The sequence below is a fragment of the Saimiri boliviensis genome, chromosome 2, assembly GCF_048565385.1.
Source record: "Saimiri boliviensis isolate mSaiBol1 chromosome 2, mSaiBol1.pri, whole genome shotgun sequence".
NCBI classification, from domain to species: domain Eukaryota; kingdom Metazoa; phylum Chordata; class Mammalia; order Primates; family Cebidae; genus Saimiri; species Saimiri boliviensis.
Window position 1 is genome coordinate 128076506 of NC_133450.1, and position 26292 is coordinate 128102797.

Sequence of the window (26292 nt, forward strand, 5' to 3'; positions counted from 1 at the left end):
GTCTGACCACTAAAATCTCTCCTTGACATTTTGGAACAATGTCACGACAGGGAGGTCAAACCCTTCGTCAGGTGTGGAATGGACTGTCAAGCCCCGAGCATGCACGGTGTTGATGATGGGGGTAGTGACACTCTTGATGCTTGGCAGCTAGGCTGTTCTCATGATGGCTTTTGAAACACAATGCCACATGCAGTGGGGGTCAGCAGGGGTGCCAAGAGCATTTTATCTGTTTAAGAGAGACAGTCCCTGGATTCTTGACCTCAGCTGCTATCCACATGTTTAAGGACTCTTGAGCGAGGATGCCAAGCTGAGTGAGGATTCTATGACATCTTGCTTCCCTGGTGCTTAAAGAGAAGGTCACACGTGGTGCATGCATTGTGCCTGCCTGTGTGTGTGCGCGTGGTGTGTGTGCATGAGCGCATGCATGACTGGGTTTGTCACGCAGCAGTCACCATCCAACCTTGAGCCAAAGACCTGGAGGTGGTGGTGTTCCTGTCCCTGCCGCTGTTTCATACCTGAGGAGAAATTATCCTTGATGTGTTCGCTTTATTTATGATGAATCATACAAGGACAATTTCTTTTTGAGTATCAAATCCTGCCTCGGCAGACTTCCTGGACGCCATGACGACTTCTCTGAAGGATACACGCATCAGCCCTTCCCAGGGATCCACGCTTGGGTGGGGATGAGGGTGCGTGCAGTTGGTTTGTGCTGGGGACACTTGTGCCCTAACCTCAGAACCTCGGAGGCGGGACCAGCTTGGCAAGGGGCCACCGGGCTCCTTGGTGCTGCCAGGGATTTGTATTGGCCATGGGTGTGTGCTGTGGGTGACCCAGCGTTCAGGCGACTTATCAAATCCTGCTTCTTCAAGGCACTTCTTGGACATGAAGCCAATCTCAGGAGACAATCATTGGGGCCAGACCCCTTTTCTCTGCCCGAGTGTGTGACTGACCCCCAGGCGTGGGCTTGACTCTCAGTGTGTGAAGCTGACCTGCTAATCCTCATTGTCTGGACTACCTGAGAAGAACGTTCTTGAAGAGAGACCAACTTCGGAGATGCCCAGCTCTTCTTGATGGCGCTATACTTTGGTGCTTAAAGAATGGCTGTCTGTGGTATGGTCTCTATATTTATGATGATTAATATCGGACAACCATTGTTTTAGTATCCAGATTTGCTTCAGAAATTTTTGAAAGCACAATGCTGACTTCAGCGAGGGGACATGGGTGCCTGCCCCACCATGGAGTGTGACTATTGTTGACCTGTAATCATGAATCCGGTGACCCCAGAATGCAAGCCACCAGTGTGTTTTCTTGGACTAATGCTAGCTTTTGGGTGGAGATGCCACTTAGGGGCTTGGTGCCATATCGTTTTATTGGAAGATGTTCACAATTATTTCATCTGTCTTTCTCTTCTTGTTATTAAATCTTAGCCACGAGGAATTCCTTAGAGAGATGCCAGGGTCAAACATCTCTCTAGATGGATGGTGGACCTGGGCATCGGGTCCAGTCTCTCCCATCTTTAGCCTTCATTCTGAGCGTGAAAGACTTCCTGTAGGGGATGCAAACGTTAGTCAAAACTCAGTACTTTTCCTGTTACCGCTACTACTTTTTGGTAGCTCCCAAGCAGTTGCCTGTTGGGTGTTGGGATTATTCTTGGTGGATGGCTTCGTGACTTCCTTGGGAACTGCCACATCTTAGACAGACTCCAATGGAGTAAGTTGTGATGGACAGCACCTCTGGCATGTGTGTGTGTGTGTGTGTGTGTGTGTGTGTATGCGTAGGAATTGTTAGCTAGAGTAGTGTTTCTCAGACTTTAAAAATGCTCCTAAGATTTTCATCACCTAGGGATCTTGTTAAAAAGCAGATTCTGATTCAGGGACCAAGATTCTGCATTTTTAGCAAGTTCTCAAGTGATGCTAATGCCACCGGTCTGTGGACTTCCCTTGCAGCGGTTCAGGGCTGGAGAGCAGGCGCTTCCCTTGTGAGGTGTGTCCCCTGTCCCCCGACACGGCATATGCCGTCCCTCACGAGAGCACAGCTCAGCGTCAACCTGCCGTGCTTCTGTTTGTGAACAAGGGTTATCTGTGACAGGCTCACCTTCCCATGCATAAGTATCCTGAGATGATTCTTCTTTAAAATCAAATCATGCCTCAGAGGGCTTCCTGGATACAGGACCTGCCTCAGGGAGGGGCCGCTGGTGTCAACCTGCTGCAAGGCGTGTCAGGTGTGGGTCAACAGTGAGCTTATGTGTTATTGATGTCCTGGGCCATGGAATTCTGTGACCCTCCATTTCCAGGCAGTCCTCAGGAGGAAATTCCAGGAACTGAGACCATCTTTGCGATAGGGACCCTGTCTTCAGGGATCAGTGACACCCCGTTTTATCAGAAGCAGAATTCTTCATGATGGCTTTGCTGTCTCTGACGTTGTTCGTCTGCTGGCTTCTCATCATCAAACCCCATCTTTCAGGAATCCCTGGAGGAGGCTTTTCTTTTTTTTTTTTTTTTTAACAGAACCTGCCTTAGAAGCCTTTCTGAGCATGGTTCCAACGTCAGGGTTTGGACTTTGGTGTCGGGGCCGTCTGGGCTCTGAGACTGAGAGAAGGGATGGCTGCCGCCAGCTCCTGTGCTTTCTTTGCAGGGTGCCAGCACCTCCCTCCCAACCCCGGGATTCAGCTCATCCTGAGAAGAATCTCCTGGAGGCAAAGACCGCGGTGGGGAAGAGGCCATGGTTTCGTTAGAGAACTATTCGAGGATATTTGAGGAGAGGTTATCCGTGTTATGTTCGCTTCATTCATCATGAATAATACATGGTTAACCTCTTTTTGAATATCAGACTCTGCCTCGGAGGGCCGCCCCACAGGAGACGTGAGAGTGTGTGCCTTGTGTGAGCTGAGAGCCCCCGCCCTGGCTCCGAGCTTCGTCAGGGAAGCTTCCTGGAAGTGAGGCCGGTTGGGGGGAGAGCCCTGGGTCGCTTTGCTGTGTTTGCTGTGAACGCGATGTGCTTTTACGATTTCAATGAGGCTGCCTCCGCTTTGAATGCCAGCCTGTGCCTCCCCGCAGCAGCTGGGCCTGCAGCTTAGCCGCAGGGCTAGGTCCCTCCTTGGGATGGACCCTCTGGACCCAGTGCTTTTCAGGGTGGCTTTCCGGGGGTGAGGACAGGGTTCACCGCTCCACTGGGACACTTGTGGAGAGGTGACTGACTCCTCCATGCGGACGCCTCTGAGGACAGTCTGTTTTCCAGGCTTGGATCTGGCCCAGGGTGGCTCCCTGGGTGAAGCCAGCACCCCCGCAGCTGAGTGAAGGGCAGGCTGACTCGGGCTCTGTTCCTGCTCCTCACCCAGGCCACTGGCCTAGTGCCCACTTCCTCCTCAGGTCAGCTTCCCTGAGGCTCTGCCAGCTGGCCTGGTGGGGTCTCCTGTTCCTCTGCTTGGTGCTCAAAGACACTGGCACAGTGCCAGGTTCCCTGCACTCCTTCCTGAGGGAGACCACGCAGCTAACGACTCTGGCTCTGTGCTGCTGCCTCAGAGGGCTTCCTGCACGCAGCACCCAGTTTGGGAGGAGAACATGGACTCCAGCATGTCCCCTGGTGATGGAGAAGGGAGGCTGTCCCTGATCCCCAGTTTGGTAGATGATATGGTTTGGCAATGTCCCTACCCAAATCTCATCTTGAATTCCCATGTGTTGTGGGAGGGTCCCGGTGGGAGGTAATTGACTCATGGGAGCCAGTCTTTCTCGTGCTGTTCTCGTGATAGTGAATAAGTCTCACGCGATCTGATGGTTTGTAAGGGGGAGTTTCCCTGCACAAGCTCTCTCTCTGCCTGCTGCCATCCACGTAAGCCTGACTTCCTCCTCCTCACCTTCTGCCATGACTGAGGCCTCCCCAACCACGTGGAACTGTGAGTCTGATCAAACCTCTATAAATTACCCCATCTCGGGCACGTCTTTATCAGCAGCATGAAAACAGACTAACAAAGTGGAGGACTGTGGTGCCAGGCTCCAGCCCCTTCAGCATGTGGTCTCTGTGTGGGGCAGCGTCCCGGAGCGGCTATAAAACCCCACCACCCTCTGCCTCAATGGCTTTGTCCCATCTGAGGAGGCCAGCACGCTGGGGTCCCTGCGTGGAGTCAGTTCAGGATGGATGCCGCAGGTGCTAGCTTCGCAGTAAGAAAACCGTCAGCTTCGCCTGAGGTCTGTGCGCAGAGGTGACGCAGAGACGTGAGCTTTGTGGATGAATGTGCTCCGTGTACCACTGACCCAGAGAATTCATCCCGCCCTCAGGAGAAGCCCGGGAGGTGCTGCAGGCTCTGGCTGGGGGCTGGGGGTGCCGACGCTGTCCTTGGTGTCGTGGTATAGGGCTTGCTGAGGAACCGACGGAGTGCTCCTGTGTTGTTCATGACAAAGACCACACAGGGGACCTCATTCCTGTGCGGTGGAAAAATGTGTGGGGGTGTCCCACCGCCAGAGAGGAGACCTGTGTCAGCACCATGATGAGGTACCTGGAATGGTCTGCTGACGATGCCCAGTGTCTGCTGGCCCGAGCAACTCGTCCTTGGGGGACTTCTGGGCAAGACCACTTCAGTGCTCAGCCCCACTCTGTGTCCCAGGAAGAGGGAGGGCTGGATTGATGATTCCTATTAAATGGCCCATTAGTTCCCATCATCCACACAGCCGGTCCATGAGGTCACCCACAGAAGGGAGGGCAACCCCAGGGAACGGCTCCTGCCATTGGCGCCAGGCCGCAGTCCAAGAGGTGCTGCTGGGCCAGAGGCCACAGGACAAGTTGTGAAGCCAGGTCACAGGCTTCCTTTGTCCTTTACCCTCAGTAACCAGGCGACTTACAAGAGGAGGCAGGGGACTCCTCTGCCACACCTGGAGAGGTCTCGTCCACAGCACGTTCCCTCAGCGATGCTTCCTCTGTTACAAATGCAACTCGGCATCACCTTCCTGGACGTAATTGCAAGGAATTATTAAAGGGGACGTTGGTGTCAGTGCCTCCCCAAATACTTGAAAGAATGGCCCATGGCAGAGCCTGTGCCTTCCTTAGGAGTAAGCCTCACAGTGCCCCGAGCTGTGGCCTCCAGGTTCTCGAGGCCTCAGGGGCAGAGCAGCGTCGAGGCAGACCTTGGGGCCTTGCCTGGGTTTGTGGCTCATCATGTTGGACTGCTGTTTTTCAGGACAAACTTCCTGGAGAGGATCCTCAGCAGGACTCTGACCTAGGGACAGGGCCCTGTGCATGATAGGGGAATGGATGGTTGATCAGAGAACGTGCATTTTACAAATGATGCATGTCAACTGATCCACAGTCCCTACCTATCCAGTGACTTCTCCTGGAGGCCACATCAGCCTGGAAGAATAGGTGGTGGTTTCCTGTGCGGTGCTGTCGTCTGGCACTTGCAAGGACCTCCTTGCTGGCTTTGCTTTCTCTATGCTGAGTCTCACGAGGGAGGGCTGCTGCCATGTTTGCATATGGATCTTGCCGGGGAAGCTTTCTGGAACGTGTTCTCGCCCTTTGCCCCTCTCCAGGGGCAGGAATGCATGGTTGGCTTGATTGACAGTGTGCACCCCTCGACTCTCCTAACTTTCTGTCCCCAATTCATCCTCAGGCAGACTAGCTGGAGGGAAGGCGGACTCTGGTGAAGACGTGGGCCGTCAGCATCAGGCTTCGGTACTTGAAGAGTGGTTATCCCTGCTGTGTTCGCTTTATTTATGACGAATCATACAGGGACATCCAGTTTTTCAGTATCAAATACTGCTTTGGAGGGCCTCCCGGACAGCGTCCCGCCTTCAGGGAGGAGGGCCTGGCTTCACTTCCCACCCAAGGTATGTATGTGAACCTGCGATCACAGGGCACGAACTTCCTCACGTGCCACACCCAGGACCAGAGTCGAATCTCTGAGGAAGGTGGCTGCTTCCAAGGCTGTGATTTTCTGGAAGGGGCGTTGGTGTCTGCACCACATTATTGGGGGAGGTTGACCAGTGAGAAGCCCATTCACACAAGAAGTCTGTTGCCTGCTCCAAGTGACGCTCACCCTTGGTAAGATGAATCCCTGGAGAAATGTTGGTGAGGTAGTGTGACTGGCATCAGCAGGACTGACTGATACGGAATGGGTCATCATTATTGCTTTTTGTTCTAGAGCAGACTTCTTGAGCATCATGTCTTGGTGGGGAAGGGTTTCTGGAAGCAGCCCCAACCTCTGGGGAGATACGGCACCCACGTCTTTTCGAGTCTGTGGAGAGTCTGTTGAGCAGTCCGAGCTTTGTTTCCAAGGCGTCTCCCTCGGGTCATTCTCCCGCAAGAGTCCTGTGTCCTGCCTGGGGCCATAATTGCTGTTGAGAGGGTTGGCTGCTTTGGCCACCATGGTTTCTTTAAATGTCTCTCTTAAAAAAAAAAAAAATCAGATTCTTTTGTTTTTAGCATAACTGCATGGTTCATGGATTGATCAAATAACAGAGAATGCCTTGGTCATTCCGTAAACAATGATGGCGTGCACACTCTATTCTAGGTGATTCTGGACCTTAGCACAGAGCGGTGAACGAATCAAGTCCTTGCTCATGTGGACTTTACATTCTGGTGGAAGAGACGGTTGATAACATGAATTAGGCAACCTGATTCTGTTCGCTGCTAGGTTTTATGGAGAAAGGGAAGGCAGGGTACGGTGACGGAAAGAAGTAAAAGCAGGTGGACATTTGCATTAAATACGGGGATCTGGAAAGCTCTCTCTGAGGATGGGGATGGGAATGCAGTGGAGTGGACCAGAGGAAGATCTGGGGTTGGAGCGTTTCAGGAGGAGGGCAGGGCCCATGGAGAAACCCCTGGCACCTTTAAGAAAAAGCAAGAAGGCCAGTGGGATTGAAATGAGCTGTTCCAGTGGGATTAAACTGAGCTGTTGGCAGTCGCTGGATCTGAGATGGGAGAGGCACAACTCTGGGTTTTATTCCGAGTGAGATGGGGGATATGAAAGGGTTATGAGCAGGAGGGGATGCATGGTCTGTGTTGGAAGGATCACTCTGACCACAAGGGTGTTGATAGAGACTCCACCCAGGGCAGTGACGGGGAACCCACCAGGGGGCTGGCGTGCCTGAGCCAGGCAGTCTCTCCAGGGGCATCTGCAGTGGCAAAAGGGGGCTATCTCTGTACCTCCTGAGTTCCGTGGGCCCTGCGGGAGCTTGGCCGGAACCTTGATGTGCCTAATGGATAACTAAAAGTGCTCTGTTGAGAAGTCCAAAGCCCTGTTAAGAAACCCTGGGGTCCACACAGCATGGAGTGCGCCTGGCCTGCGACAAGCAGCCTCCCTCTTCTCATTTCTAAACCTTGCGCATGTGGATTCGACTCCACGGAAGGGAACCTGTGCCAGCACCCCTCCAGGGGAGGTGAGTGGAGGGTTGCCCAGACTCCAGGGTGTTCCTGGGACACCTGCCAGCCACCTCACTAATGCTCAGTGTCCACTCTGTCCACAGGATGGTGGTTGGCAGCCACGGCCCTTGGAGACGTGAAGGGAACCCCTGTCTGTCTTGTCTCTGCTTTTCTGTGGTACTTGAAGAGAAGTTGTTCGTGGTGGATTCGCTTTACTTATGACGAATCATTCACGGACAACACTTTTTTCAGTACCAAATGCTACCTCTAAGGACTTCCTGGACACAGTGGCAGCTTCAAGAAAAATAGTCTTTGTGTCAACCATGTGGAAAAGCCAAGAATGGATGGCAGGCCACAGACAGTGCACTGACCTAGCTGTAAGTCACCTGGCCCGATTACCCGAGCATCCCGTGCACCTGTAGGAGGCCTGTCCGTGGGTCTCGCCACCACTGGGGAATCAGCTGTGCTTCTGTCACCAACGTCACCTCACAAGACTTTGAAGAGAGACTCCCCAGGCCCCAGGCCGACTTCCAGAAGAGATGTTGGTGTCAGCACCGTCCAGGGTGTGTGACTGGTTGACCAGAGGGGCGTGCACTGTGTTCACCCTGTGGGCCACCTAGTCACCAACCCTCAGCACCACTCCCACCCCAGGAAGAGTTTCCAGAGCACCCACCAACTCTGGAGAAGCGGCCACGGACTTGCCGTGGCTGCTCGGAGCACTGGGATGACACGTGCTCTTGGGGGTGTGCGGTTAGTTAAAATGCAATGAGTCAGCCTTGGTAGCGCCACTGTCACAGCCTCCTTGAAGTACTGACTTCTGACGATGTTGGACGCCATGTTGTCTTCTGTTGAGGGACCTGATGCTGGCCAGCTTTTCTCCTGGGTGTGTGACTGAATCCTTCTTCCCAGAGCATGTGCTGGTGTATTAGGTCTGTCACCTCGTCCTCTAATACCCAGCATCCTGTCTCTCCCTAGGAGGCTCCATGGAGGGGATGTGGCTGTGGGAAGCAGCCATGATTCTCCTGTCGAGAGCTAGCGAGCTGTGCAACGGCTCCCTCTCTTGACCGGGAGGACGAACTGCGCCCTCACTGCTGGGGAGAAGGCAGTGCCCTCAGCACACCCTTAAAGTAAGTGCGCCTCGGGTGAGCATGCACTTAATGTGGGTGTATGTCACTCGGCTCGGCCCACTACCCAACGCTATCCCACCCATTCCTAACAGGACTCGCGACGGGGGCGGCCACCTCTGCAAGACAGGCAGTGGATTTCTCACCAGTGTTCACGTATGGTACTTGGAGAGAGGCTGGCCGTGATGAATTCGATTCATCAAAGCGAGTCATACACGGCTCTCCTCTCTTTTAGTGTCAAATTCTGCCTCGGAGGGCGTCCTGAGCCAGTGCTGCTTCCAAGGTAGGTTTCTGGATGGCTGAACCCGTGGCAGGCACTTCCTTGAGGATGCATGTGACTGACTTCCTAACTTTAGAGTCCAGGCTGACCCTAAGACAACTTCCTGGGGCACTCCCAACTTCAGGAAAATCGAGAGAGGTGGTTGGGATGCTGTAACTTTTTAAAAAGTTAAGATTGAAATACACATGGCTGACTTCTTTTTTATTCCTATCAAATTCAACCTTGGAATTAAATCTTGGGCGTCTAGAATCATCTTTTATTAGCCCTTGGGATACAGAAGACAACAGAAACAAGACTGTGACCACTGGTTTACTAACCCGTAGCAGCCCCACACCCTCCAGAGAATTCCTTTAAGGGGATCCCAGGTTTGCTAAGGAGGCTGTGCTTAGCCTGCTTTTGCAGATGTGTGCTTTGCTTCATTTCCAATGACTCGTGTGCCGCTGACATCTTTGCATTATTAAGTGGTACCTGCATGGCCAGCTGAGCACAGGAAGTTGTATTTCTGTGCACACTAATTCCAGGTTGGTGAACCTGGGCTTGGCCAGAGAGCCTGGTTTTGAGCCACCTGGTCTACTCATCCTCAGGGTCCTGTCCACCCTCAGGCCACTCCTAAGCTTCTCAGGTTATGCAGAAGGTGCAGGAATGCTGTCAGCAGTGCCACCTCATGGTATTCGGAGGGAGGTTGTCCGTGGTGAGTTCGCATTGCTTAATGATGCCCAATACACGGTCGACCTCTCTTCGGTATCAAATCTCACCAGCTATCTTCTTGGACCTGATGCCAATGTAGGGGCCACCATACTCATGTTCCACACCAGTGCACCTGAACATGTGTGTGCCCCTGGAACTAATGGCTAGGTGCTGCTAGCAACCCAATTCCTCATCCAATGCATTCTTGGGGAAGAAGCATGTGATCTGTGCCCAAGACCTCCATGACTGAGGAAGTGGTGGTGCCCATGATGCTTCTGGGGTTTTGTATTTTTTTAAAGAAAAATAACAGATAGTTCTCTCCTTTTTCACTATTAAATCTTGTCATCGAGGAAGGGCTTCCTAGACATGTTGACAAATTCAGGGAAGGGGCATTATTTCAGCATTTTTGGAGACTTACTGGAAAGATGATTCACCACATCTGTTGATCCAGAGGCCACACAAATTCAAGGACAGAGGACAGTTGCATTTTCAATTTCTTGTTTTTCTTTTCAAAACAGATAATTATTCTACCTTATTACCATATTTATAAAAATGACACATGCTTACGATAAAATTCAAGTGATGTGGAAAAATCTAAATGAAAAAGAGGGAAAATTGTCCAATTCTCTGTGCACCCAGAAATAACCATTAAGGACTTTAGAAATTTCATACACCTGTCTGAGCATACATGCAATTAGAAGAAAAGACAGAGAGAGAAGATATTTTACAGATATGAGATCTCACTGTACCTAATCATTTTATTAAAACTGCTAACCATAGGCCAGGTGCGGTGGCTCACGCCTATAATCCCAGCACTTTGGGAGACTGAGTCGGGCAGATCACAAGGTCAGGAGTTTGTAGACCAGCCTGGCCAATATGGTGAAACCCCATCTCTACTAAAAGCACACACATACACACAAAATTAGTTGAGTGTCATGGTGGGCACCTGTAATCCCAGCTACTCAGGTGGCTGAGGCAGGAGAATTGCTTGAACCCAGGGGGCGGAGGTTGCAGTGAGCTGAGGTTGTGCCACTGAACTTCAGCCTGGGTGACAGAGCGAGACTCCATCTCCAAATATATATATATATGAGCTATAATTTTACTGAATTTATCGTAAAGAACAAGCTAAAGCAGATTGAAATGATTGATTTATGTTTCTTGCTTTACCACCAGATGTAGCAACTTCTAAAAGATCCCTATAAAATTAAGAAAAATGAGTGTGTAAAAATTAAGTGATTGGGATTGTTTTGTTTTTTAACTATTTCAATTTCATCCCTAGTTCAGAAAGATAAAGAAGTCAGCATTCTTATTACTTGCTACCTCCTGCTTTTTTTCAGTTATACATTTTAATTTTACAGAATAAGTATCTGCAATTGGTTCTAGATCTGTTATTCTTGCAGGTGTTTAGCCATAGTTCTGTGTTTAAGTGAATTCATTTCTGACCACAAGGTTTTTGTTTGTTTGTTTTTTAACGGAGGTATCTCCATTCTTTAGTTTTTAACTTTAATTTATCTCTCTATGGACTTGATCTTATGGTTTCTGTGAGGATAGCTCATAGACACTATACTCTTTAGTCATGTGCATTTGAGAATATGTATCTCTTTCTTTTATACACAAGGGACAGCTTAGCTAGGTATAAAAGTCTCAGCCTACTTGGTTTTTCTCAGAAATTTATTAGATATTGTCCACCGTCTTTTGCATTGAGGCTTTCACTAGTTGTTTTAGTGTGGTTTCTCCATGTAGCTTTTACAGCCCCTGCCAGGCTGAATTATTTCATCTAATGATCTTCACAAACCTTTTTGGAAAGACTTTGGGGTACTATACTCCGTGAGGTCTTTTAGCTCTGAGAATGTCTGACCATTGCTTTTACACCTTTTCTCGTCTGTCAATTTTTTTTTCATTCTGTTCTATTTGGCCTTTATGATTTCAAGTTCTTTTTAATTTATTTAGTCACTTTAAAGATACTTATTGTATACTTTCTCTCAGCTTTAAGGATATAAGCCCCTTTCTTTGTTGACTCTATTGACTCTCACGATGGTGCTTTTCTTCATTGTTTCTGTAACTTTGTGTTGTGAGGTTACATCAGTTGGGCACTAAGCTGTTTTTGTTTCATTTCAATCTCTAGGCACATGAGTTTGCATTTGGTGCTGCCTAGCACCCCAAGGAATTTACCAGTTGGTACCACTTTTCAACTCATCTTGTTGGCTTAAGGAGTCCCAGATGTATGGCTGGCATAAATCCTCACCGTATGTTTGTCCTGAGGCTTTGCTATCTCACAGGAGACCTCATTCTATCCACCTCCTGGAAATGACAAACCCTCCCATCATCCCTGGTCATTATAAAATTTTCTGGTTCCCCTTTCCATTCCTGGATCAACTTCTCCTGGACCCAAAGTTGTGTCTTTTCATCCTGCTTATACTTGAAGTTGACTACAGACCCTAGGAGCCTCTAGCCAGCACAGCATGCCCTAGGTCCCTCAGTGGCAGGTTGCAAACATGTTGCTCCGAACTAATTCTTTTCATTAACACCTGAGGATTTTGCCTTTCAGCTGCATGTTTATTTGGCAATTGATTTTGGCTGTGGTTGCATTTTATCCAATAATTCTCAACATCTGTCGAAGAGAGGGTTCCCTATCAGCTCTTGTTGCTGGGATGGAGCCTTTGAGATGAATGACGGGTAAATTTAGCATCACATTCTTGGCCCTTAGTTCCTTCCCTCAGAACTTTGTAAACTTGACTCCACTGGTTTCTGGTGTTAAACCACTGCTGTGGACAAGTCTATGGACAGCTGCTTTCCCCTTGGATGGATGATTTTTTTTTTTTTTTTTCTGCTTAGATTTCCTAATTCTTTCTTTAGTCTTGAATGTTGGTGGCTTTACCAGGTTATGGCTCGGTCATTATTTTTATTTATTAGTTTTTCTGAATCATATTATGCCTTCTTGATGAGTAGATTTAATTGTTCCTTTGTTTCAAGGATTTCCTCTATTTTGTGAGCACTTTTCTACTCCAGGTGTTGGTCTTTTCTTTGTTGAAATAATCTGCTTTGTTCATTTCATGATGTACTGAAGGAGCAGAAAGTCTGTCATCTGCCCCGCTTGCTACCATCTCTGTCTGCAAGTCAGCCTGTTGTCATTTGCACTGTGCATTTGTCTATTTAAAACAATCCTACCCAGATGCCCCTCCTGAGTGTCACCTTCCACCTTGGCAGGATGCCTTATTGGCAATGCCCACTTCTGAGGTGGTCATGGGAGTCAGCACCTCTGGCCAGGTATGTGAATTTGCTGTTAGCAATGGAAGGTTTTTAGAAACCATGTATGCTGTATCATTAACCTCATGCATGCAATCTATCCTTAGGAAGATTCCTGGACATTGTGCCCACCTTTGGGGATGAGGCCATGATTCTGAGGTCAGTGCCATGACATGGTCTAATATAGTTTGCATTTAATGCTGTTTCTTTATGATCAATATTGTAAAGTCAATCTCTTTGTCACGGACTCAGCTTTGGAGGGCTTCCTGGACACAAGGCCTGTGTAAGGAAGGGATCGTTACTGTCAGCCTTGATGCTGATGTGAGACGAGGGAATGTGTCCTGCTACGATCAGAATGCTGAGTTTCTGTGCACGTGGCCCCTTCACCGTCCGGCTCCCTGGCAGTGCTGCTTAGATACGCACCCACCTTGGCAAAGGCGTTAAGGTCCGGTTGGCTGCAGGCTGCGGGATGGAATGGTTGAATACGGGGCGTGTGCTTTCTTCTCAACCCTCTTGCAGTCAGTCTGCTAACCCTTAATGTTCCCTGTCTCCTAGGGGGACTTCCTGGAGGAGGCCAACTTTGGAGAAGAGACACAGACACCGAGTCTGTGCTAGCATGTGGTACTTGAAGATAGGTTATCCGTGTTGCCTTCGCTTTATTTGTGACGAATCATACACGGTTGACCTATTTTCCAGTGCCAAATCCTGCCTTGGAGGGCTTCCTGGAGTGGAGTCACACTTCAGGGCGTGGCCTTGGTGTCAGCTCCTCTCCAGGGTGAGCAAAGGGACCGTTGACCATAGCTGACCCAGCAGAGAATGTGCTTTCCTAAGGCTGCGTGCCCCAGCCCTAACCCCATGTGTACCTCAATCTTGGGGAGCTGGGGGCGGTTCTAGAGATGGTACCAGCTTTGGGGAAGAAGTAGGGCTTTTTCTATCAGAGCTACTCTGTGATACTGGCAGAGAGGTCTTCCGTGATGCATCCAATTTATTTTGTGACCAGTCCTACATAGTGGACCCTTTCTAAAGCATCCTCAAGTGGTGCCGAGTTTAGGAGCCAGGAATGGTGTCTGAACACCTGAATGGATGGCAAAGCTGACAGTGTGCACATGGCCCTCAGCGGGGCGTGCACCTGCCGGCGTCCTGCTTGCTCACCCTGGTGGTTTCCTCAGAAGTGGCAGCAGTTCCGTTGTCGGCCCACTGCGTGCTTGGCAAGATGCTGTCCTGCTCTCTTCCCTGCTGCCCTCTCTTCACGTATCACAGATGGTGCTCTGCAGACGATCTGCTGTGGCACGTCCCTCCCTGAATGGCTTCCTGCAAGAGGTGCTAATTGCAAGTACGGGATGCAGTGCGGCCCGGGCCGCAGAGCATGTTTCATGGGTGGTGTGTGACCGCCTTCCTGACTCGCGGTAACCTGCCCGTCCTCAGGGCTGCTACTGGGACGCGCTGGAAGCGAGCGCCCAAGTCAGGTACTCGAATGGAGGTTGTCCATGGTGTGTTCATTTTATTTATGATGAGTATTACATGGCCAATCTCCTTTCGGTACTAAATTCTTCTTGGGAAACGTCACAGCCGGCACCTGCACAGGGTAAGGAAGCGGATCGCCTCTGCACGGCCAGCGCTCTCTGTGTGACTTAACGTCACTTGGCACACGTCCTAGCCATCATTAGGAGGAATGAATTCCCAGAACTGATGCTTACATTTTAGGTGACACTGTGGTCTTCTAGTCTCTTCCTTGAAGACTTGTTAGTGAATAAACCACATTTAGTCAACCTTTTTAGGTAGGGTGGCACATTTTAGGGAAAGGAACTCCTGGCTGAATGGAAGGCATCCATGTTACCCCCTCAAATAGCCTAATCTTTGGGTGACCTCTGGGAAGCAGGGGGTGGAGGGGTTTCCTGGGCAGTGAGAATTGATGTTGTTTAAAGGCACATTTCTGCGGCATGACTTGGTTATTCTGAGTGCAAGATGAGAATCGTTCATAGCATTTATCACTACCTTACGTTGCCAGCTGTGTGCCCTGGGCCAGCCCCTTCACCTGTTGGCTCTCTGGGCCTCAGCTTCTTCCTCTGTAAAGCAGGGTTAATGGGGGGTGGAACCGTGCTCCGTGAGAAGCATCTAGACAGCGTCTGGCAGGTAGCAGACTAGGATAAGCTTGTTTCCGAGGACGGTCATTATATGAATCTTATGTCATCTTCACTCATTGTCCTCTCCCGGAAGAATGGAAGCTCCCTGAGGGCAGAGTCCTTGTCTGTCTTGCCTGGCGCTGTGTCCCCAGGTATGCACAGCAGGTGTGATGCTGAGTGAATGAATGGATGGCAGCGTGACCGGTTTCCTTGGCTGAACTCTCTTTGAGGCCTCCTGGAATGGAGTACGTGGAGGACAGTCACCTGAACCTATGCTCTCCCTGTGACGCAGCCCCACCCACCCTCTGAGGATGCTGCACTGGAAGAGGAGTTACCAGCCTTCAGGTCGGGTCCTCCTCCAACCCTCTGAAGGCTGGACTGACCACGGTCATGTGATTCATCAGCAGCCCCCTTCTCTGTGTGAAATCCCGCTGCAGGGACTTCCGGAGCAGATACCAGCCCTGGACCTGAACCTGGGTGTTCCAGCTTCTCTAGGGTAAGTGACCAGGGGCTGACCCAAGCCTGGGCCGATCCACGATGCAAGTGTGCCCGGCCTCGCCCACGCTGCCTGCTCCAGGGCTACAGGGGCTGGTCCATGACCAACCCTGTTCCGATTGCCTGGGGGGCTCCTTAGAGGTAGTGCCAGTGAAGAGGGAGAGAGAGAGCCAGAGGGGAGACAGTGAGCCAGGGAGCATGCGGCTGTAGTCAGCAGGGAGGCCGTGGAGGCAATGCCGCTTTGGTGAAGAGGCATCTTGGTGTTCTTGCCCGTGCTGACGTTTGACCCTTGAGCAGAGGTTGCCCTTGGTGAATTCGCTTTATTTATGTTGAATCACACAAAGGCAACTTTTGTTTGAGTATCAAATCCTGCTTGGGATGGCTTCTGGGACCCAGTGGCAAGCTCAGGGGCATCTACACCCCTCCCGTGAGCAAGAACGGATGGGGTAGACGTGGGTGGTCTGCCCTCTGCGGTGGATAAGAACAGATGTCCATCAGAGAACACAAGCTTCATTCACAATGGGGGCGGGGCCCTGCGGCCCAGGGAGGATGGTGTTGGTGACGTGTCAGCTTTGGCTCTTACCCTGGACCCTCTCTCTTTACATCACCATTTTGGCTGTGTTCATCCCAAAGACATTTCAACGGCACCAGTTTTTTTCCGAAAGATATTTGACCTTGTAGATAAACAAAGAGCTCATACTTGACAGTGTCTGTGACCAGGCAGCAGCCCCAGACCTCCGTCTGGCTCACAAGCTCTGCGTTTTTTCCATGCCATTCCTCATCTCTATTTTTCTCTTTCTATCCCCCAACCAAATATTGTTCCCAGTTTTCTCCTGGGTTATGAAACAAATAGAGGCGATCAGTATCTCATCCCATTTGTATTAAATAATAATGATAAAAATAATTAACACAAAATAAAATGAAAAACAGCTGGAACGGCACAGTGCTAAATATGTTCAATTCACTACAAATTGGCAGAAGAATCCAGTTTTCTTGACAACATTTCAGCTGCGACATTTGACCTGGGGAAATAGAAAGCCGACGTGGCAGCCGTGGGAGGAAATTCACGGGGGTGGCAGCGGCAATAAACAGGAATATTTGATATAGACAAGAGCACACGGAGGCAACCCAGTCTTCATTCAGATTTTCAGATGGAAAAGAATTGATCCTAATGAAAATGAGTCAAGGAAAATAACAAGGGAAATAAAAGAAATGAAAACAGCTCAACAGCACAGTCAAGAAAGCTAAACAAGGAATTGGATTAGCGTAATGGAATTTGCTCTGAAAAACATGTTTCTATGAAAATCAATGTTGGTACAGTTCTGGCGAAGATGCTTGAATTTGCGTGTGTTCACAGTGGCGTGGGTGGGGTCAGTAGGAACCTAGGGTCAAAAAACGGGATACAGTCTCCCTGTATGCAGCTGACCTTTTCTTTCTGCCCCAAACCTTTCTGAGAGCTTCCCGGAAAGGTGTGCTGACTTCAACCACGACACGCTGGTTGGTAAGGCGTCCTCCCGGGGATCTGGTTGCATACTGTCCCCAGAGCATTCACTGTGTTAGGGACATGCATCACATGGTCCAGTCTCTCCCAGTGTCCCTCCATTCCCACGGAGGGTTCTAGGCCGGATGCTGACTCCAAAGGGAAGCAGAAGGCCCACTCAGTGGGGGCGGGTCTTTCAGGATAGTCGCTTCTGTGAACCTAGAAAATCTGAGACAGCTCTCCCTTAATTTAGAACGTTTATTTTGCCAAGGTTGAGGCTACACCCATGACATGGCCTCCGAAAGTCCTATGGTCAAGGGACAGCTTGGTTTTATACATTTTAGGGAGACATGAGGCATCATTCAGTGTATGTAAGCAGTCCGTTGGTTTGGTCTGCAGAGGTGGGACAAGCTGAAGGAAAGGCAGAAGGAGGGAGGGGCTTCCTGGCCGCAGACAGGCGATACACAAAGGATCCCATCCTTTCGTGTTTCTGATTAGCCTTTCCAAAGGAGGCAAGTCAGATCTACAGCTATTTCAGCGAGCAGAGGAGTGACTGAGTAGAATGAGAGGCCGCTTTATCCTGAGCAGTTTCCAGCTTGACTTTTCCTTAGTGATTTTGGGGACCCAAGATACTTCCCTTTGACATGTCCAAGGTGACTGCTGAACACACAGGAATCCAGGAACATTCTGGGGTTTAGCCCTTCTTCGGACTCTGCCATGGCCACCTCTCATGGCTCCAGATTGGCTCCAAGCACATGCCTTTCGTTGGTGCTGAATGTCACTGGGTCATGGTGCCTGAGCCTTGTTTGGGAAGTCATTCTGGAGGTGATGTTTCCAAGGTCAAAACCCTTACTGGGGATGTGGAAAGGGTTTGTTGTTGGCTGCCGTGCCTTGTTTGTGACCAGCATTGCACATGGGTCTCTTTTCAGATCAAAACCTACCTGGAAAAATTCTGGAAGCCACAGCACCCTCAGGAGGTGGCCAGCAGCCGGAGCCCTCTCCAGGGCGGGTGCGTGGGGGACACCACCAGACAGGCCTGATGGTACTCACGGTGCCCGTCATCGGTTCCACTCCTGCTCACATCCAGGGCATCCTCAGGACCACTGTAGGAGGTGATGCCCGCCTGGGGAAGGAGGCTCTGATGCAGGCCAGGGCTTGTGGCTCCTGAAACGAAGTCGTCAGTGGCATCTTTTCTTTCTTTATGGCAGGCCTCGCGTGACTGGCCTCTTGCTCCACTTGTAGCAAGATGCAGAGAGTTCTCCGAACTCAGGCCAACGTCAGGGAAAGGATTCTGCTGTCGGTCCCACTCCAAAGTTCACAGAATGCGTGGTGGGCACAGAATCCGGACTCTGCTTGTGGCATCCATCGTCCGGCCCTACGTTCGCTGGCCGAACTTGGGGGTGTGCCCCAAGTCTGGGGAAGGTTGGGTTCTGAGGTCAGGGCTGCCATGACCCTGGTAAAGAGAGGACATCTTTGACTCACCTGCTTTCTTCTGCTGCATTTATCCCCCTAGTCCCTTACGTTTAAGGTCTCATTTGCTGTATGAGGCTAATCAGATGGTCAGGCAGCTGGTGATCACTGTGAAGCCAGCCTTTCAGGGGTGCTGGGTGATGCCTCTGTGGGCTGGAGATGGTGCTGATGAGACCACAGGGACACAGAAGCTCCTGCCAAAGGCATCCTCTGCCGGGAGGGAGGCTCTGTGTGTGTGCAGGGCCCCTAGGGTCACCCCCTCTCAGGGTCTGGGGATGAAACGCGGGTGCCAGCAGGGTTTCGTCTTCATCTTTGGCAAGGTGCCCTCCTTTCAGTACAGGATCCTGCCTGGCCCTTGCACTCAACTCCTGGGGAGAGTCTCCAGATTCATTCTGGAAGGGGTGAGAGTGGTTGGACTTGGCGATTGGGAATGTCCTTGGAGACTATGAGGCTCTAGTTCCTGAATGCCCAGCCCTGTGCTGCCCTCGGGGGAGGATATTCCACGAGGACGGCCGCCTGCAAGCATCCACCTTAGTCCGAGCATCTGAGCCTCTCCGTGGTACTCGGGGAGAGGTTACCCGAGCAACTTTGCATCTAGACGACGAATGTTGCTCGGTGAACCCCTTCTCGGTATCAAATTCCACCAGGGAGGCCGTCTTGGAGGCCGGGGCACCTCAGGGAAGGACGCCGGCATCAGCACCGTTGTGGGGTACGGGGATGGGTGGTCGACCAGTTGGAAAGTAATTGTTTCTAATGTACTTCACCTGGTCCACTAGCCGTCCGTATCCGCTGCAGCCCACGGGGCCTGCGTGCCGGGGAGCCGACCGCGCTGCAGCTCAGCACCTTTCCTGGTACTTGAAGAGAGATCGACCGTGTTATATTCGCTTTATTGATTTCGAATAATACATGGTTGATCTTTTCTCAGTATCAAATCTCACCTTGGAGGACCTGTTGGAGACAAGCCCTTTCGAGGGTGGGAGCAGGACGGGTGCTTTGGTGTTGCGGCCTCAGCGGGGGCCTGTCTGGACAGGGCGGGGCTTGGCTTCCTGTCTCTGTCTTCTCACCTTTGGTGTCCCGTCCATCCTCAGGACAGCTTCCCGGGGGCGACGCTGGCACCATGGGACACAGCGGCCATGTTCTTGAGCCAGTGGCACTCTGGGTACCTGAGGAGAGGTTGTCTGTGATGAGTTCGCTTTTATTAATGACGAATATAACACAGATGGCCTGTTTTCAGTACCGCTACCGCCCGGTGGTGTGGGCGCCGTGCTTGAGGCGGCCTCTCCCGGGTACGTGAATGCATGGGCTGGCATGACATTTCTCATCCTCTCCTCAACCCCCGGCATCAAACCATTTGGGGAGAGCTTTCTGGGGCCATGTGGACTTCGGGGAAGATGCTGGGGATGTGCACCGGGGTGGGGGACAGTCATGAAGCTGACGAGCATGAGTGATGGGTGAGGGGGCTCAGTCTGTTCTTCTCGGCTAGTGCCATCGAGGCAGAGGACTCCAGGGAGCTAGTCCCGCTGGAAGGCATCTCGCTAGAAGGGCACGTACCCCTTGCCAGGGTGCTGGGGATGGCTGCATGCATTTCCTGCACTGGGGCCGCCTTCCCCTTGTCCCCGTGCTGTGAGACCCTGGGCGGGAGCCGGCACCTCCGGTGGCCGTGTGAGCAGGTGCTGCTCCCCATGGTGTGTGAGGGGAGGTGGCCTGTGGTGTGTCTGCAGAAATCATGACACATAAGACATGATCGACTTCTGTTCAGTATCAGATCCCGGCTGCATGATTCCTGTGCCTGCTGGTGTTGGGGAGGGCCGGATGCACGTCCTGTGGGCCCCCAGGAGCATGGCTGGCAGCTGAGCGTGCACCTGACTTCCACCTGGAGGTGGGTGGCTGGTAGCAGGGCTCGTCACTGAGGAAGAAGCCTCCTTCCTGGAGTCGGCACTGCTCAGCGGTTCCTGAAATAGGTTGGCTGTGAGGTGTTCACTTTCTATATGATGAATATTATACAGTCAACCTCTTTCCGGCATCCAATCCCACCTGGGACGCCTTCCTCTTCGCTGTCGGCTCCAGGCAGCAGCTGCCTCTGCACTGGTTGACCCTATGGACTTTGTTGGGACCTCTCGGCTCCACTCCGTTCTGGAGGGCTTTGGATGTACTCCGGTTCCAGTGTCAGCAGGAGCACCTGCCACGCTCTTGCTTCTGGCTGGCACTTCCCCCAGGCTGGGCTGGCCTTCAGCTACCTGATGCTCATATTTTGCACCCCCAGCCTGTCCAGACTACAGCAAGATGACCAGAGGCCTGTGTGCAGCTGACCTGGAAACGTAGTGCCTCCAGTACCTGCTGCTCATGCCCAGGGGAATGGAGGAGTACGCAGGGCTGAAGGCATGTGCACCTCAGGAGCGCCTCCAAGGGATGAGCTAGGGCTGTCCTTCGTCACTGGTCATTTGTCAGTGAGCTCCTCGGCTCGGGAGGCCCTCCTGAGCCAGGTGCACATCATTCCCTGGTTGAGACATTGCTGCCTTGGAAGTTGCAGCCCTGCGCCTGCCTTCCGCCTTGTGGGCTCCTCCTTGGGACCACTCCAGCATGGGAGTGGGGATCCCCGGCACCATCCCTCTGGGCTGCCTGCTCCCACTCTCCCTTGGCACCCCTCTTCCCCAGCCCCTCTGGCCACTTGGGTCTCCCTTCAGGGCCCCCTCCTCCTCCCAGGGAGAGCATTTCCAGATGCAGGGTTCAGCTGCTGCTCAACCGCCCTGCCCAGAGCGCCTCCCTGGGCCCCTTCCCTTGGGCTCGGTGCCAAAATGATCTGAAGACTCCCCAGCCCCCTCTCCTCTTTTGGAGCCACAGCCTATGCCCTGCGTGTTTCCATCATTCGTTCTGGCCCTGCACACACCCCTCCTTCCGGAGCTGAGTCCTGGGCAGCCCCGCTCTGCCCTCGGCGGCCTCCTGTCCTGGCTCCGGCCCTTCCTTCCTTAGAGGCCCACATCCTTTGCATTTTCCTTTCCCAAGGGTTCACGATTCCCAGGGGGATGGAATGTCTCTTGTTCAGCAAGGTCATCCCTGATAACCCTGTAAACCAGCTCGCCTTGCCTCTTCCCTGTTGCATTCCACCAGCTGCCCATTACGGTTTTCCTCTTAGCTTACGGCTCTCTGAAATTGCCTAATGTTAATTTCTCGGTGCCCTAGACTGAGATTTCTCATGGCATAAATTTCTCTCTCTTATCCTCTGCTGAAACAGTAGCAAAACAGTGAGTGTTTGTTGATTGACTAATGGAGTCCCCAAAGACAGCGACCAGATCAGGTGAATCCCCAGGCAGGTGCTGTGCACAAAGCAGGCCGTCAATAAGATGTGGGGACGAGTACATGAATATGTTAATCGGTTTTTAGAAATTCTTCCCATTTGTTCAAAGCCGTTTGGTTTTCCAGCTTTTTCTGCCCTTCCAGGATGTCATTTGAGAGGCTGAGATTTGTTGCAGGAGGCACAAGTCAGCTGGGTCTGGGTTCTGTCTTCCAGTTTTCAGGGGATGGGGGCTTTGCCCGTGTTTCCCCGGAGACGTGGGCTGAGCGCGCCCCAGCCCCTCCAGCAAACGCCACAGTGCTGAGAGCCAGATGCTCCAGGGACCTCCCTCTGCAACAGGCTGGAGTGTGGTGTTAGGGCTCATATTTTATGCATGGGACTGACTAAATGGGAACATTTGGAGATGAAAATTGCTGTTAATGCATCTACACATCTTTGGAATATATTAAATGTGTGTATGAGGGGGGAGGGACATTAGCCTTATTTAATAGCTTCAGTGTAACCATCCTCACATAGCCGCATTAACACGCATGGTCCCCGCCGCCCCGGGGATCCCAGGCCACCACTCGGGAAGAGTGCTGGGTGCATTACCGGCCACTTGAGAATCGTGCCTGAGTCCGGTGTCAGCCCAGCTTTCAGCAGCATGCATGCTCCCTGCTCGTTTCAGACCCAAACACAGCGACCCTGTGCCACTCGAAGCAGGATTTCATTAAAAGCAAAATGATTTATCTATTGTTTGCGGAAAAGAAAAAATAAGCAAAGGGACTTTCTCATCTGACCGGCCAAATGAGAACGTGTGCCCCCGAGGTGGCCAGGATGGAAGTCTCTGTGGACCCCTCAGCCAGAGGGTCAGTGACTTGTTCCGTCTCCAAGGTGGTGTGTAAAACCGGCCGCCGGTCCAAGTTCACAAGGTGCACTCCTTTTTCAAACGCGAGGGCCGGTTTATCCCAGCTGTGTCTCCTGGACGTGGTTGGGAAATTGCATTTCCATTTCCTTATTGTTTTCAGAGGGAAACAGGAGGAAACATCAGAGCTGTCCTCAAGTGGGGCTTACCTTGGTCCGGGGCCCCAACAGGGGCTGTGAGGGAACAGTTTCTGTTCCACAGTCAAGGAAATGGAGCCGGAGGTTGAGTGACCGCACCAAGGCCACCCAGCCGGAGGTGGGGCAGGCCTGGCTCCAGGCGGCATGCTTTCACTCACCCAGCTTGCAAGAGCTTTAGGAAGACAGATCACTCATCAAAAGGGCCTCTTTTCTTTGTATTACATGATGAGGTAGGCTCTCTTTCCCCAAGACTTGTCTTGTCAGAATATTGATGGTTTTTCCTCTGTACCCGCTCGGCGTCTCTCCGACATGGTGCCACCACCTATGAAATGGGATGCTTCGGTACGTGTCTGGCCTGGGGAGAGGGCTGCTTGATTTGTCAGAAGACTCAGAGCATGATGACTATTGAAATACCAAAGACTCGTGTTGACCTGTGTTTTTCAATCCACCTGATGGCAGTTAGGGCTGAATTCACTACCTTGGTTGCATGTAGTGAACAAGACCCAGTGAGGTGGCGGGAGCACTGGCACCATCTGGCTGATCTCCCCTGGGTGGGCCCAGGTGCTCCCCACACCGCCCCCACTCTGTGTACCACCCCCCTGCACAGACACATCAGCTGGTGCTGTCCTGGAGACCCCACGGTCTTCAGGGGTCCTCAAGGATTCAGAGAACCCCGAGTGTCAGGGCTGCTCCTTTCTTGTCCCACCCCTTTACTCATACCCTTGGATCGGTAAGAAAACAGGTCCACAGAGGGGAGGGGGCGTTGCTGTGGCTTTTCTTCTGAGCACTGTCTCCTCAACTTTGGGGTTGAGACTCTGGGGTCTAGACCCACCTCTGATCAACAAGCAGCTTCTTTCTTTGTAAAAATTGAGGTGACCCAGACCAAGAAGGGCTGCAAAATGCCAAGTTGGGACCTGAGTATCCAAGGGGCGAGGGGTTAAGCCACCCCATGGTGGAGCTTTTAGAAGCCAGGGCCCTTGGCTCTGCAGTGCCGGCTCATAGGTGCTGGGTTCATGCCTGTCTCCCTGGACGGAATCTGACCACAGACACCAGCGCAAAGCAGCTGTTTGACACGGGAGTGTGTACAGAAACGGATCTTTCTATCACCAGGAGGTAGCACACAGGAGGCGCTCAGAGAATGTTTGTGGAATGAATGAATAAAAGCATATTCTTTGAGGGAATAAAGAAGCAGGAGAATGAGGAGGAGTCCGGGGAAAATGGGTGTAAATCTCCACCGAGTGCTACCAAGGCTTCCCGGCTGAGGTTGCTGAAAAGGCCCTGCGGAGGCAGAGGGGCCATTTGTCACGGACAGGAACGCGCTTGAGGGCCGGGAAGCAGGGCGTGATGGAGGCTCGTTCATCATTTTCCCGTGATCCCAGCAAAGGGTAGCGGAGCAGATGCAGCACTGCCTAATGCAGCTGCACTGCCTGCCCGGAGGCCCTAGACCCTGGGCCCTGAGCGCCAGGCTGGGGACTGGGAATGGAAAGGACCACAAGGAAGGACAGGCTGGGTTCTGGGAGGCTGCCTCCTGCAGGCAGTCTTCCCTGATTCATCCTCCACAAGTACAGCATCTGAATTTGCAGTCATATATCCATTGTTCTGATTCTTAGATCAGCAGGTATCTCCCTACTCAGACTGCAAGCTCTGCCGGGGCAGGGGCGGTTTCTGATCTGTGCGCAGTGGCACCCTCGCACCTGGCACAGGACCGAGTCCAGATGCTGGCTGGCCTTGTCTCCCCTCTGCGGGCAGCACTGGACAGGGCGCCCAACAGGCCCTCAGGGTGTGGACGTCCCACAGCAGAGCCTGCGGTTGATCCCAACCGTGAACCAAGGCCTGGGGCAGGGGCGGTCACGTCAGGCCACTTCTGCCGGGAGAGATGCTGCTGGGAGCTGGGAGCCTGGCTGGCCCGGGGAGGCATTCCTTGGGCCTGCATCTGTCAGCCTGTCCGCTGGTGGCCTCTCTTTGGGCCTGGAGCAGGGATGGGACTTTTCCAAGGTACCCGCGGTCTAGGGGAGACCCGTCCCATTATTAGGGTCGGTTTCAAGAAGGCAGACATCATGCCACCACTTCATTTGGTGGAGCTCCTCACCCCATCAGTGTGCGCGGAGCAAATGAATGAGTGAGGGACTCCTGATTCCTGGCCAGAGCCCCTCTGCACCCCACACAGCCTTGCTCGAAGGTAAAGGGGTCAAGGCCAACGGAACAGTGCCACAGTGTGGGGAGCCTTGACCAGGCCAGGCCCTCGACGGGGGTAGGGGATAGGCGGACAGGCGCCTGTGCAAGGGAGCTGGCTCGCAGGTTTCTCGAGGGCAAAGGCCCTGGTCTTCCCTGGGGCGAGAGGCTGCTGAGAAGGGGCACCGAGCTTGGGCGCAGGAAACCATCCAGAATGCTGCTTCCCGCCATCTGTGAGATCTTCGTTTTCTCTAGCACTCAAAAATAGATGTTTCTGTTATGCTGTGTCGTTGGCAGGGGAGCGGCGGGGCCTGCCAAGGCCTGGGGGAGCCCGCCAGCCTGCGGAGTTTTACTGTACAAACAGTTGGGGAGGGGGGGCTGTCTCTGTTAACTTGAAATTCCCCAATCAGTAAACATGCCAATTTAAAGTGTAATTAACTCAGGCCGGAAAAAATTCAGATTTGGACTGCTTTTCACAGTTGAGGTTGTTTTTCTTTTATTTATTTATCTCTTTCCGGGTGTGGTGGTATCTGTGGCTGGTTTTAGCCAGGAAAAATAGAAGCGGGGACCGGGTGGGGAGGGGGCTGGTTGGGAGAGGAAAGGCTGGAAGGAAAGGGAGAGAGGGGCGGGTGGCGGGACACCCAGCTGCCAGGTATCTGCAAGCTGTCTGTCCTGGGAGGCGGCTGTCAGGGTGATCCCCGCCTGCAGAGAGGGGCTCGTTCTGTGAGGGTGGGCTGCAGACCCCCGTGCCGGCGGGCCTGGTGATTCAGAAATCATGGGGCACAGTGGAGAGACCCCAGGGAAACACCCAGCGCTGCTTCCGACACTCTCTCTCCCTTCTCCCCGTTCAGCGGCCGCTCTGCCTGGATAAACCCATCTGGAGAGTCTCGGTCCTTGCCTTGCCACCATCTCCTCCTCTGATCTCGTTTTCTGCTTCAAAAGACTCCAGACTCATCCCGGTTCTCGGAGAACGCCGACTCCACCTACGACCTAGTGGGTACATCTTGTGCCAAGATTGTTTACATTCGGGTCCCGGGAGCCACGAGTCACGACCTGGTCCTCACACAGACCCACTCCTCAGCAGCCCCCATCTGCGGCTTCTCCCACCTCGCCAGGGAAGAAGGAGGGCCCTGGGGACATGGAGAAGCCCCCAGCTCCCCCACCTCTTACAGAACCTCCACTGAGTCCCTGAGGGCACACTGGCCAGCAGGGCAGGGGCAGCCTTGGCGGTGGCATGGGGCGGGCTGTGGCCTAAGTGGAGGAGCAGATGCCCCTGCCTTTCTCCCAGCTGGACGGCGAGCCCGGGCAGGAACGGCGGGATTCCTGCTCTTCGTTTTCAGAGACTTTGCTGTCAAGCAATTTGAATAATAAATACACATTATGAAGATGTAAACATGTTTGTGTGTCTGTATGTTCAGAGACGATGTTTGTGAAGCGGGAGGTTTAACCACGAAGGCCATCTGCCTCCAGCAGGGGTTCACACAGAATGTCATTGGCCTTCGCCCAATGAACACTTTGCTGGGAGCAACCTC

The 26292-nt window shown here is 52.4% G+C and overlaps 1 protein-coding gene across 50 annotated transcripts in view; it reads left to right on the plus strand.

Moving 5' to 3' along the window:
* Nucleotides 1-26040, plus strand: part of LOC104653481 (uncharacterized) — a 190802-nt gene extending 164762 nt beyond the window's left edge. For all 50 annotated transcript variants that reach the window (XM_074394266.1, XM_074394288.1, XM_074394263.1 and 47 more), the window contains one exon: nt 1-26040. This exon is cut by the window's left edge. The gene's annotated coding sequence lies outside the window, so the exon portion shown is untranslated.
* The last annotated feature ends 252 nt before the right edge of the window (nt 26041-26292 follow it).